Genomic DNA, 11,642 nt, shown 5'->3' with positions numbered 1-11,642 from the left:
TTTCCAACAACGCATGGGATTGTAGATAGTTCGATTTGGCCTTCCATTCCGACTCAAAGTGCTATTGTTTCAACAAGAAGTATCTCTCACATCAACAAGAGAAACCTTTGAAATGTAGGCAGTGTGAACCGCAAGTGAGATATACTCGCTACTCAACACGAATATCCAACTCCATTTTGGAGAATTAATACACAAAATATTTAATGCGTCTGATTCAGAGTGCCTTGCCCACTCTTTTAAACTTGTGGGATCCAGTCTTGTTTCAGACTATTTTTTAGTGGAATACCAGCCTTTATCCATTCTATTTTTTCCAGTGCCTTCGGAGGGTTTTCCCTGGTGCTCCTGTTGGTTTACGGTGTGCTAGTACTCCTAATATTGCTTTGTAATGGATGCTCGATTTGTGGAGCTGCAAAATCCTGTCCAACTGCGCCTGTCCTGTGATCGAATGTGGCAACTTTTTGGTCTTATGCCAGTGACATCTTTTGCCATAGACTACTGACTGACCTTCCGTAATGCCTACTTCACTTGCATGCAACCTGTGTATGAGGAGCATGTGTGCTTGTTCGAACTGCTGAATTAGATGGCATCCCTTTTTGATATGGATGGAACAGACAACATTCTGGAGTACATGTCTTTCTGCTTTTCCCGCTGCATTGTCAACTCCGAAGAGTACCTATGAATGGATACATTTTTGAGTGCGCAATTGGCGAAATGTTTCTGACCAACACTTTCAATTCAGCTTCATGACTGTCCTAATTGGAATACCACTTAGACGCTTTGCCTCTGCTTATTTTACATTTTTGTCTTAGCATAGCGCTAACGACCTGGCCAAGGGGAGGGTGCCATGTGACTGGTGGGGACAGTTTTCACTAACTTAGCATGAGCATGCTGCAGCTTGCCTGCTGCTTTTGGGCCGTTACCACACATCTTTATTTTTGCAATATTTCAATGACTGCGTTCACATGAGAACTCATCGCTAGGGTTTGCTCTCTGCATGTTCCTGGGATTATAACTGAACATTATGTGCAAGGTCGAACGACAATGACCCCTTGTTATTTTGTCCGGCCAGACCTTAGCCCTTAGACAAAACATACTGATGCAGGTATTGTTTGGAAAATGTACTTTGCTTCTTAGTGGGGTACACAAATTAGGTAAGACACACTTGGAGGGAGAAGAGAGAAACAGCACCTGTGATGTAGATCTACCATCTATAGGCTGAGGTATGGGGTCTGCTGACAAACCCCGGAGAAGCTCTAATATATAATAATACTGCTTGTAGCAAGGGGAGGGAGGAAGGGCTCCACTGTCTTTCTATGGTGACATCTCCCAATATGATTTATGGACTAGCTGCTATACTGACTATATTTGTATTCTGCATTTTCCTCCTTGTTGTGGCACGTATACTGCATGTTAGGGCACGTTATTTAAAATAAATATTTTCAAACTATTTTGTTACTCTATCAGATCTTATTGTGGATGGGTACAAGAGTGTGAGTGAAAGTGTGTGTCTTGTTACTGCAAGATCAGGGAGTGTTGTGTTCTGGGGTCTCTAATCGCCTTGAGACCCTACGGGTGAGTAGTGCGCTATATAAATGTCTTGATTGATTGATTGATTAATCATTTGCGTCTCAATGAGTGAGTAGGAAGGCAATTGAGACACTATAGCTAGTTCTGTTATTGTGCAGAATCCCTGCATAAAAAGCGCAGCCCTACTCTGGGGAAGAGCCCTGAGTTGTGGTATCCTTAAGCACCAATAAGGCATTTGATTCAGTCAAGTGGCATTTCCTGTTCCTGCTTTAAAAGAGGGTGAGCTTTGGACCTCAGTACATTAATTGGATCAAACTACTTTATCAGAAGCCCTGTGCAGAATAAAAGTAAATGGCTGCCTTTGAGGGAAGTTTCTATAGGTCGTGGAACGAGGCAGGGTTGTAGATACCCAAGCAACTCTAATAAGGGTGGCTGCCGGGATGTGGGGCCTGAAGGGTGGTTCTGGATGGGAAGAATCTGGGGAACCCGGTTTGAGTCTCGGCAATGACCAACTTCCTGTGATTCTGGGCAAATCAGGTAACCTCCTTGTGCCTAACAAAAATGAATTTGTCCTTGTGTAACGCAACTGTTACTCATGTTAAGCGCTCTGATACCTGACACCTTCGGGTCAAGTTCGCACTATATAAAACTCCGGAAAAAATAAAAAAGAACAAGTATCATTATATGCACATGATATTGTATTCTATCTGACCGGTACAGACCAAACACTAATTTATGTCCATGCGATTTTTTAGATCTTTGGGGAATTTTCAGGGTTTGCAATTAATTGGAAGAAGTCATTATTGTTCCCTATGGTGGGCCCTCCGTCACCCATGTTATGGGTGGAGCTCCATAGTTTCAAATACCTGGACTGATGGATAACCGGGGACACTGACTCCCACCTTTGAGCTAACCTTGACCCACATTGCTGGGTAAAGTGGCTATGTTCAAAATGATAGAATTGCCTTGATTGCTATATGTGTTGTAGAACTGTCTCTGTCGGCTGCCGAAGGAATTCTTCTCATGAGTAGATGCACAAGTGAGGGTACAGCTCTGTGGGGGAACAGCCCTGCATAGCAATGCACACACTGAAACAGTCTAAATATGATGGGGGCATTGCACTGCCTAATATCAGGAAGTATTATGAGCAGCACAAGCGGGAGTAGTGAAGGACTGGGTTTATGCAGGCTCGGATGACCCAGCGGTTCGAGTGGACAGATGTGGAATGGGAGACCATAGCTATATGCATGTGCTTTATATGGGGGCTGTTTAAATGAGCAAGCATGTCAGGCCCCGGCTATGGTTCTGGAATTCTGGAACATTTACTGAGGGTAATGAAGTGAGATAAAAACCTCACACCCTCAACACCCCTATGGGAGGACATTTGATTGAGATGGGTAGTTGACTAGAAAGGTGTCCCCTTTGATCACCTATAGGGAGAATATCCGATGCCAACTGTATAGTTGTTGAAGTATAGGCAGCTGAGACAAGCACGCACCCATAGTATAGATAAGGAGGAAGAGACACAGGGACACCGCTGGAGCGACTGTTATTGGATGGGCAGATAAGGCATAAACTGATATCTCTGACGATTGGAACATTAATGTGGAATATGCAGGGATCCCTAACAGACCTAAAAGATAGGTGGGTGATGCTCTGGGATTCCCAACAGACGGGGCCATGAAGACCAGCTTCAGACTGATCCAAATTAAGATACAATGTGGAACATATTACACCAGAACTCTACTCTCCAAAATAGGGAAGTATGAAAGCCCTTTGTGTCTTCAGAAATGTGGAGAGGAAGGAACTTTTTTCCATACTTGGTGGCAATGTCCTGCAATCTTCACATTTTGGGAATGAGTGAACAAATCACTGGGGGCGATTGTTAGGATCATTTGAACCATACACTATGTAGAGCATTATTGGGCATATTCTGGTGGACGTAGGATACATGGTTCTGAAAAGAGATGTCGCTCAGATATAGGGATGTGACACACCTCCATCAATATGACTCTGGGAGGAAGAGATGACATGATTTAAAATGATTGAAAAGGAGGTTTATATGGGCAGAGTTTGCGATAAAAAGTATGAGACGATATATGGGAACTTGGTGCACCAGTGAAATTGAGGAATAGAGAGCTGATCGCATGATTGCACACGATAGCAGCACAGGACTGAGGATTGGAGAGATGTTGAGAGGGTTGATGCATACTAACTTACTAGGTCTAAAGCATGATGAGATTTTCCACCTAGATCATGTTGAGTAAAAATGTTTCCTGAAACGTAAGAGGGATGGGGTAGGGTGGGATAAGGGTGATGTTTAAAAAATGTATCACTTGGTTGAAGGTTGGTCAAAGGATTTTAAATGCCAAGTTGAAGTGGCAGGAAACTGCACACACAGACACTGTAGTGCCAGGCCTGAGAAAAGTTTTAACGGCTACTTCTGTGGGTGCTGCATCCCACCAGTAGGATTTGAAGTACAGGCCCTGGGTATATGGTATATCACTTTACAAGTGACTTACCAGTATAACAAACATGCCAAATAGGTATACATCAATGTCATCATGTTTAGAGGGGATGCATAAGAACTTTAGCACTGGTTAGCTGTGTTAAAGTGCTCAAAGTCTTAAGGGCAACAAAAATAATCAGCAAAAATGGGAGGCAAAACGCAAAAAGTCTGGGAAAGACCACCCTGAGAATGTCAGGTCTAGCGCATTTGAAACAATTGTGCTATAACGTGTTAAAGTGTTTATTCAGTGCTTATGATTTCAATATATTATTGATGACGTTTTTGAACTTTTCTGTAAATTGAAAGTGTGATTTGCAAAGCGCAGCATTCAAACGAATAGGGATTTGTCTGAACGAAAGAATTTCCTGCAGGTTTTGCATATCTATTTAGGGTTGGTGTCATTTGCTCTTCAGTGCACAGGAGTAGGTACACTAAACAGGATGGAAGTTTGCTTTAGTGTGAGGTTGCATTCGACAAGTGCCGTGAAGGTACTGTTCTTGTTTCTAGTGATTTTGAGATTCTTTTGATCGAACTTGCTGATACTCTCCAGTCTCGCTCTAGTGGGCAAGATTTTATTTGTTTATTGGTTGTGAATTTGTGCTAATGTCCTTTCTACCTGTTGGATAATTGTCTTTCCATTCATGTGGTGTGATTAGTTAGCTAGCTGAGGAGCCACAATAGGATTGTTCGAATATCACCACAGGTTTGCACTGTGATTGAGTGACTTTTGGTATAGCTGCTGTGAAATTGATTGTTTTGTGTGGTTTTTTGGGATATTGTTGGTGAGAAAAAGGGGAGCGGCATTGAAAAAGCCTAAAGTCCCTAGCATACCCACAATGGCGAGAGAAGATACATTCAGAGGGCTCAACTGTGTACGAGATGTTGACAGATATCAGAATCAGACTCTATATGTCTACATGTTTGCAAGACTGGCATGTGTATATTTCTGGTCACAAGGCTTGCAATTTACTTTACAGGGCACCTTAAATATTAGAACGCTGGATTTACTGAGGCAGACCAGTAATGAGACAATAGCATTATCTAGACCTGCACAATTTAAAGCATTGAAAAATGGGCTTGAATTTCAACAGTGAAAGAGAGAAAGGCAATAAATAACCAGTTTGAAGGTTTACTGAGACAGTGGTTAAAAACCAAGTGGAGTATTCAGGAAAGATCTTGGAGTCAGGATATGGCGGAAGAAGTGAGAGTTTTCCCTGCAATAGTTACCAAGACAATGGATACAAAGAGAAATGAAAAGTGTGTAGGGGGCACACAAAAACAAGACAAAGAAAAAGAATTAGACGAAGAGTATAACTTTTTAAATGATCTTCTCAACACAAAGACAAAATACGGACGCAAGCTGAGAAACCACTAGTACATGACATAGGTTCACCCAGTGTAAAGGGTATGAGTGCACATGGAGTAAAGCGATTGCGGTAGCATATGCGAGTACAACTGGAAGTGCAAGTGCTCTGCATGAGAAGACATTAAAAGCTTTACCTGGTACTAGTAAAGATAATAGTGTTGTGTCTAATATTATTTCTATTGGGCCTAACATACTTACTAAAGAGAAATATACTGATATTGTACTCTTTAAGATTGAATTTGTTGTTCTTTCACAGGGAACAACTGATTTAAACACAATAATGTCATATAATGTGGATCAAATGAGATAACTGACCAGAGAAGCAACGAGATGTGAGAATGGTGCAAGCAATATTCTGGAGGAATTAGCAGAGGAACATTAGGGTGATATAAATAAAAAGAAGAGTTTAAAGAGGAAGTACAACATACATTTAAGTGAAGTAAAAATAATAGATATGAGTCTAACAACTTTGAAATCTTACATTAAAGATTTAGATGAGCATACTAAGGATTGGAGAAATTTGAAGAAGTACAATGAAAATCTGAAAAAGAGACCTAGGGGCATATGAATCATCCGTTTTTTTAGTCGCAAACGCTGCGATTTGCAAAAAAAGCAGTCTTTGCGACTAAAAAAATCGGAAAATGCGATGTATGATTAAAATCGCATCGCAAAATTAAGGAATCGCAAATTTTTGCGCACCCAAGTTGTGCGATTTCTCATTAAGTTGCAAATTTGTGATTTCCTTCACAAATGCACTTTTTGGCATTTGTAAAGGTGCCATGTGGTGCACATACCTGCCCTTAGGGCACGTATGTGTGGCCATATGCGCACACATGTCAATTTCAGGGGTGCATCAAGGTGTCCTTATGACACCCTTGCACCCTTGGAATTATTCTCAATTTGCGATTCTCAAATTGCGAATCGCAAATTGAGAATAACTTCCAATTCATTCCTATGGGCCTCCTGATCTATAGAAATTAATGTGAAAGTATTCCTTAATTGCGATTCGCAATTTGCTAATCGCAATTAAGGAATATTAAGAAATCGCTAAAAAAAATGTGATTTTTTTTACATACATCCCTATTTGCAATTCTCAAATAGCGATTTATAAAAAATCGCTATTTGAGAATCACAAATCAGGATGTTGATACATATAGCCCCTAGTATTTAAAAGAAAAATACTGAGACAAGGAAGAAAGCTAAGGTGATTGAGTGAATCAGAACCAGAAACAGTAGCAGAATTTTTTTTAAAGGAAGTACAAGGAGGGAATAATTTGCATGTGCCTTGGAATGAGAGTGATCTCTATGCCTTGACGAAAAAAGTTCCAAAAATGGAGAGTGGAACCTGACAATTGGCATAAGTAGGTTCACACAAAGTTGACAAGTTTAAAAATGCTTTGGACTGATTTATAGACGTATTTGAAGTAGTTGATTGTAGTGGTGTATGGACAGAGTACAAAGCTGATGTTGCTTGGCCAACGGAAGAATCATCTAGAGTTCCATCTAACAATGATTCAGCTGAAGTAGTCTTAGAAAATTACAAAGCTGTGATACAGCATTTGAAAAAGAAAGTTGCTGCAAGGTATGGCGTTCAGCCAAGCAATGTATGTGCATGTGAGTTGTTGGTTGTTTTGGATGTGATCCCTGGTCAAGCAACAGCCACCATCCCTGGCATGGTGAACTACAAATAGTTACTAAATTAACCTGTGATAAATCCTGGGTGGCTTGATACAAAAAACAGTCAGGTGTAACTTAGAGGCAATGTGCTAAGTATTTATATAGCACACAATCAGTAATAATGGCAAAATACAACAGAGGACAAATCCCATACCAATTTTGAAAAATAGAATATATTTTAATGAATCACTTGACACCAAACAACACAAAATCAAATCTACAGAACAAGATCTATAAATTGTTTAATTGTAGTAAAAAATAGTGCCTAAACGATCAAAGCGGCAACCATCGAGATCTAATCGCATGAGGCTGGGTCAGAGTAAAAAAATATGGCCGACCCCAATGGAGCACGGGTTGTATACGAGAGGCGGATTGGGCCGGGTGAGCACTTACCTTCTGATGTTGAAGTATGTTCTGAGAAGGTAAAATTCAGTGAGGTAAAGCTACAGGGGCTGTCCAAGGAAGGAGCATTTTTGTCGGGTAGCCACTTGACGAAGTCACATTGAGAATTTCTATGTCCAAACTCGGTCACTTTTATGGAAGTAGAAAATCTCCAACGGTATGAGGTAAAACGCTGTGCCCGACGAGACTTCTAGGAGGCAGGATACCCATGTGGTGAATGATCCCTGAAAAGGATTTGCTGCTCTGGAGAAGAACGTAGTGGGAGCTACCTCAAAGTCAGGGTGACTGGCAATGCACCTCGGACAGATAGAACAGCAGGTTGGGAAAGGTGTTCCCTCAGTTCTTGAAGTAGTTTTTAGCCAAACATGTTTTAAGTTCCAAGTTTTGGATTTTGACTATCTGGGCACCTTTAGAATCACTGCCGTGGGTCCAGGACTGGAGGGGCACCCCCTGGGGGGTTAGGACTCACTCTGGCTGGGTCTATCTGTGGGTCTAGATGGTGGGAGCCTGTTATGTTCCTGTGGCTCTGAACAGAAGGACAGCAAACCAGCCCTTGGAGTGTTCTATGAGTCCTGGGTTCAGGTGATGAAGAAGTGCTCAAGGAGGAGGGCAGCTATCTGAGGGTTCAAGTCAGTCTCATGGCAGCAAAGTAGTCTTGTGAAGTACCCAGAAGGCCACTTCAGCAGGCTCTCAGAGCCCTTCCGTAGGTCCAGGAAGTGAACTGAAGAGTGGGCCTGAGGGCCCTATTTTTATACCTAGTGGCCTCTTTGATGTGAACAATGTTTATAGGTGTTTCGCTTTGAAGTGCTTGGAGTTTCCTAACTACCTTGCCTTGGCTCCAAACTGGTGCTTAGATAATGCAGTTGTTGCAAGTCCTTAGTTTGAAGACGGAGCGCAGCCTATTCACTTGCAAGTGGGGCTGTCCCCAGCTTTACCACTCATTCTGCCAGCAGATGCCCCATTTAGGTACACCTAATACCTCTACTGTGTGACTGTCTGGACGGAATTTGGAAAGTCTAACTTCCACCTACACCCAGTCATGTGTCCTAGGAACAGGCTGCATGCACCAACCAGGAAAGGACAGGAAAATGGCAACTTTTTTTTAAACTGGCATTTTTTAAAGTTTAATTTAATATCAGACTTTCCCATTAAAGTTGAGTTTTAATTACATTTTCATGGATACAAAACAAGAAAAGCTTATCTGTTCTCAGTCAAAAGTTAGCACGGAGTATATGTAATAAGGCAAGCCAATGTTATCCTATAGGAAAAGTAGGCCTTACAGTAAAATTAGAAGTATTTCACTACCAAGACATAGACAACTATAATTGTACAATGGCAGCCCTGGAACATGCTTTAAGGGGATTCTTAAGTGGGTGGCTCAATATTTGCTGTAGGCCCACTAGTAGCATTTGATTTACAGGCCCAGGATATAGGGTATACCACGCCACAAGGAATATAAAAGTAAATTACATTTGTCATTTAGATGTAAACCAATTTAACCATGTTTATGGGAGTGAGCCCAAGCCCTTTAGTACTGATTAGTAGTGGAAAAGTGCACAGAGTCCTATAGCCAGAAGAAAGACCACTCTAAGACTGACAGGTCTAACAGTGCCCAACCCACCATGAGTGACCAACCAAATGTGCTTGCAGTTCTACATCCAACTCAAACAAAATAAAAATATAGGTATTGTATGATTACATAAAATTGTTTAAAATGTTTTGTTCATCAAAAAGTAGTACATTAAATTGCGACAAGACTGACAGTAGCTAAAATATAGCTGCAGTATTTGATCAACCTTATAATGTTATAAAATTATTGGAATCATAATAATGCTATATTGTTTGGGTAATAAAAAGCATTACAATTAAAATAGTGTATTAAAAATCTATTTTTTTCTTCTTAAAAACTACAAGAGGTTCAAGCATGTTGCTACAGCAATATTGTATCACATTGTTCAAATGTTTAGATAGCAAAAAGTTTCCCTTATTTTGCTCAGTGGTACCCCAATGAAAGTCCAAAAGCATTTACAAGGCCTTTTTTACATGTGTAGTGTGACGGGTTTGATGTTACAGATGAAATGGCATAAGATGCTCAGTCCAGTCTGTTAAATGGATTGTCCACTGTATTTGTACAGCGAATGTTCCATGGCCTGGATGCAATGCCAAGTGTTTTTCCATGCCGGCGTTAACTCTTTTGATGGAAAAACTCCCAAACTAATTAGCCTCATGTTATACTTTATTGACTCTGAGAAGTGTTCCGACAGGTATGGATGGGATTTCAAAACGTTGTATGTTGATAGGACCACCCATGCTTGCCTTTTATTCGCTAAAGCTGCTTTATCTGTTGAAAGTGATTGCTGTTTTGTTACTTTGTTGATTGCTTGTTTGAACTCAAGGTATTCTTTTATTGTGCAAGGTCTCCCTACCTTTAGAGCTACAATTGACTGCTGTAGTGAGGTGTAGAACGAGCTCTTGCCCGCTGGCTTGTTTTTATATTTCAGCCAACATTGGTAGGTCAGAGAGTATGTATCTGCTGTCCTCGTTCTTCAATATAATTTTATTAAAGCACCTTGTCTAATTGGAATTTGGTTGTGTAGCCCAAACTCCAACCTAATGTGGGCTTGTGATATGTGTCATGGAACACTAAACAATTTGTAAGGTGCTCAGACTTGCTTCGTCTTTGCTTTTGAGTATTTCTGATCCATACGATATGGAAGGGATCAATTTTGCTCCGACTTGCAAAAGATGGTTAGTTGAGTAATCTCTTAGCTTTTGTTGCAGAATTTAAAACTATGAGTTGGCTTTTGTTTGCCTGGATAGTACTTGCTGTTTGTAGTTCAGATGGTGATCTAGGTGCATCCCAAGGTATTTGTAGGTTAAGACCTGTTCCAAGGTGTTACTCCAGGTAAATCTGGGTTGTTTTTTATACGCACTCAAGTAGCACAAATCCTTAGTTGTGTTTGTAGTTAAGGTCCATAGATGCATTTGTTGCATAATCTAGCAATTGGGAGATCAGCCATTGTAGGTATAGCAGAGTTTTGCAAAGAAGGTCTATGTTGTCTGCATATTGCTAACTTCTTATTGGTTCAGTTCTAAACTTAGGAGGTTCTCCCTGTACTTTGCATAGATGGCCCTCTAGGTCTGCTGTAAAGAGGTTGAACAAGAAGGGTACCAATACACACCCCTGCTTTAAGCCTCTATTGGTGAAGATGTTGTTGGTTATGCTTTGGCCCTCTCCTAGTTTTGTTTTGACCCATGTGTTTGAGTAGAGATTTATGATTACCTCAAGCAATTTTGCAGGGACTCCCCAATGTGCCATCTTTTTCCATAGCAAGGTCCTTGGTACCTTAACAAAGGCTGTTTTGAGGTCCTTGAAGCATGCGTAAAGTTTGCTTGATTTTGTGATGGCTTGTACTGCCAAGAGAGTGACAGCTGATAGGTTGTTTAAGGTGCTCATTCCAGCAAGAAAGCCTGTTTGCATTCTAGGGACTAGGTTTATGTTTGTTGCCCAGTCCTCTAATTTGGACCACAGGTTCCAGGAGTACATCTTGGCATCCACACCTGTTAGTGCAATTAATGTGTAGATATTGGGACTTGAATGCTCCACAGATTTGTGTATTGGTTGAAATATGATACCTCCCTCATCATGAGTCTGGAATGATGCCAGTTTCCAGTGCGTGGGTAAACAGGGGAGTTAGATACTTTGACCAAAAACTGGGGGCTTTTTTTTAACAAAGCGTTGGGTAGGCCAGTTGGTCCTGGCACCCCCTTTTGCGGAGTTTTTTTATGATGTGCAAAACCTGCTTTTGAGCAAACTAAGAGTGTCTTCCTTAAAGCTGATCAACATTTTTAGACCATGCTGGAATTTATATCACTTACTGAGGGCTAACCTGAACCACTGGGTCATTTTCGCTGGTTGGTGGCAGGTGGTCTACGTTTGATTTTATTGGAGTGGTGGGTACCCATCTGGTCTTTACATCGCTTGAGGGAGAGCTGGCCTCAGTCACTTGGACATTATCGGTGGTGATGTTGTTAGCCCAAGCTGCTTCCATGAGATTAGAGTTGTTATGCTCTGCCTGCCTTCGTTCTTTGTGTGAGTGATCTGACTTGCATGTTATTGGAGCTGGTTGTGCCCTTCGAGGCTCAGCATATCTTGTTGAC

This window comes from Lissotriton helveticus, chromosome 6 (assembly GCF_964261635.1).
Source record: "Lissotriton helveticus chromosome 6, aLisHel1.1, whole genome shotgun sequence".
In the NCBI taxonomy this organism is placed as follows: domain Eukaryota; kingdom Metazoa; phylum Chordata; class Amphibia; order Caudata; family Salamandridae; genus Lissotriton; species Lissotriton helveticus.
The sequence above is the reverse complement of the archived record's forward strand: the minus strand, read 5'-3'. Positions refer to the sequence as shown.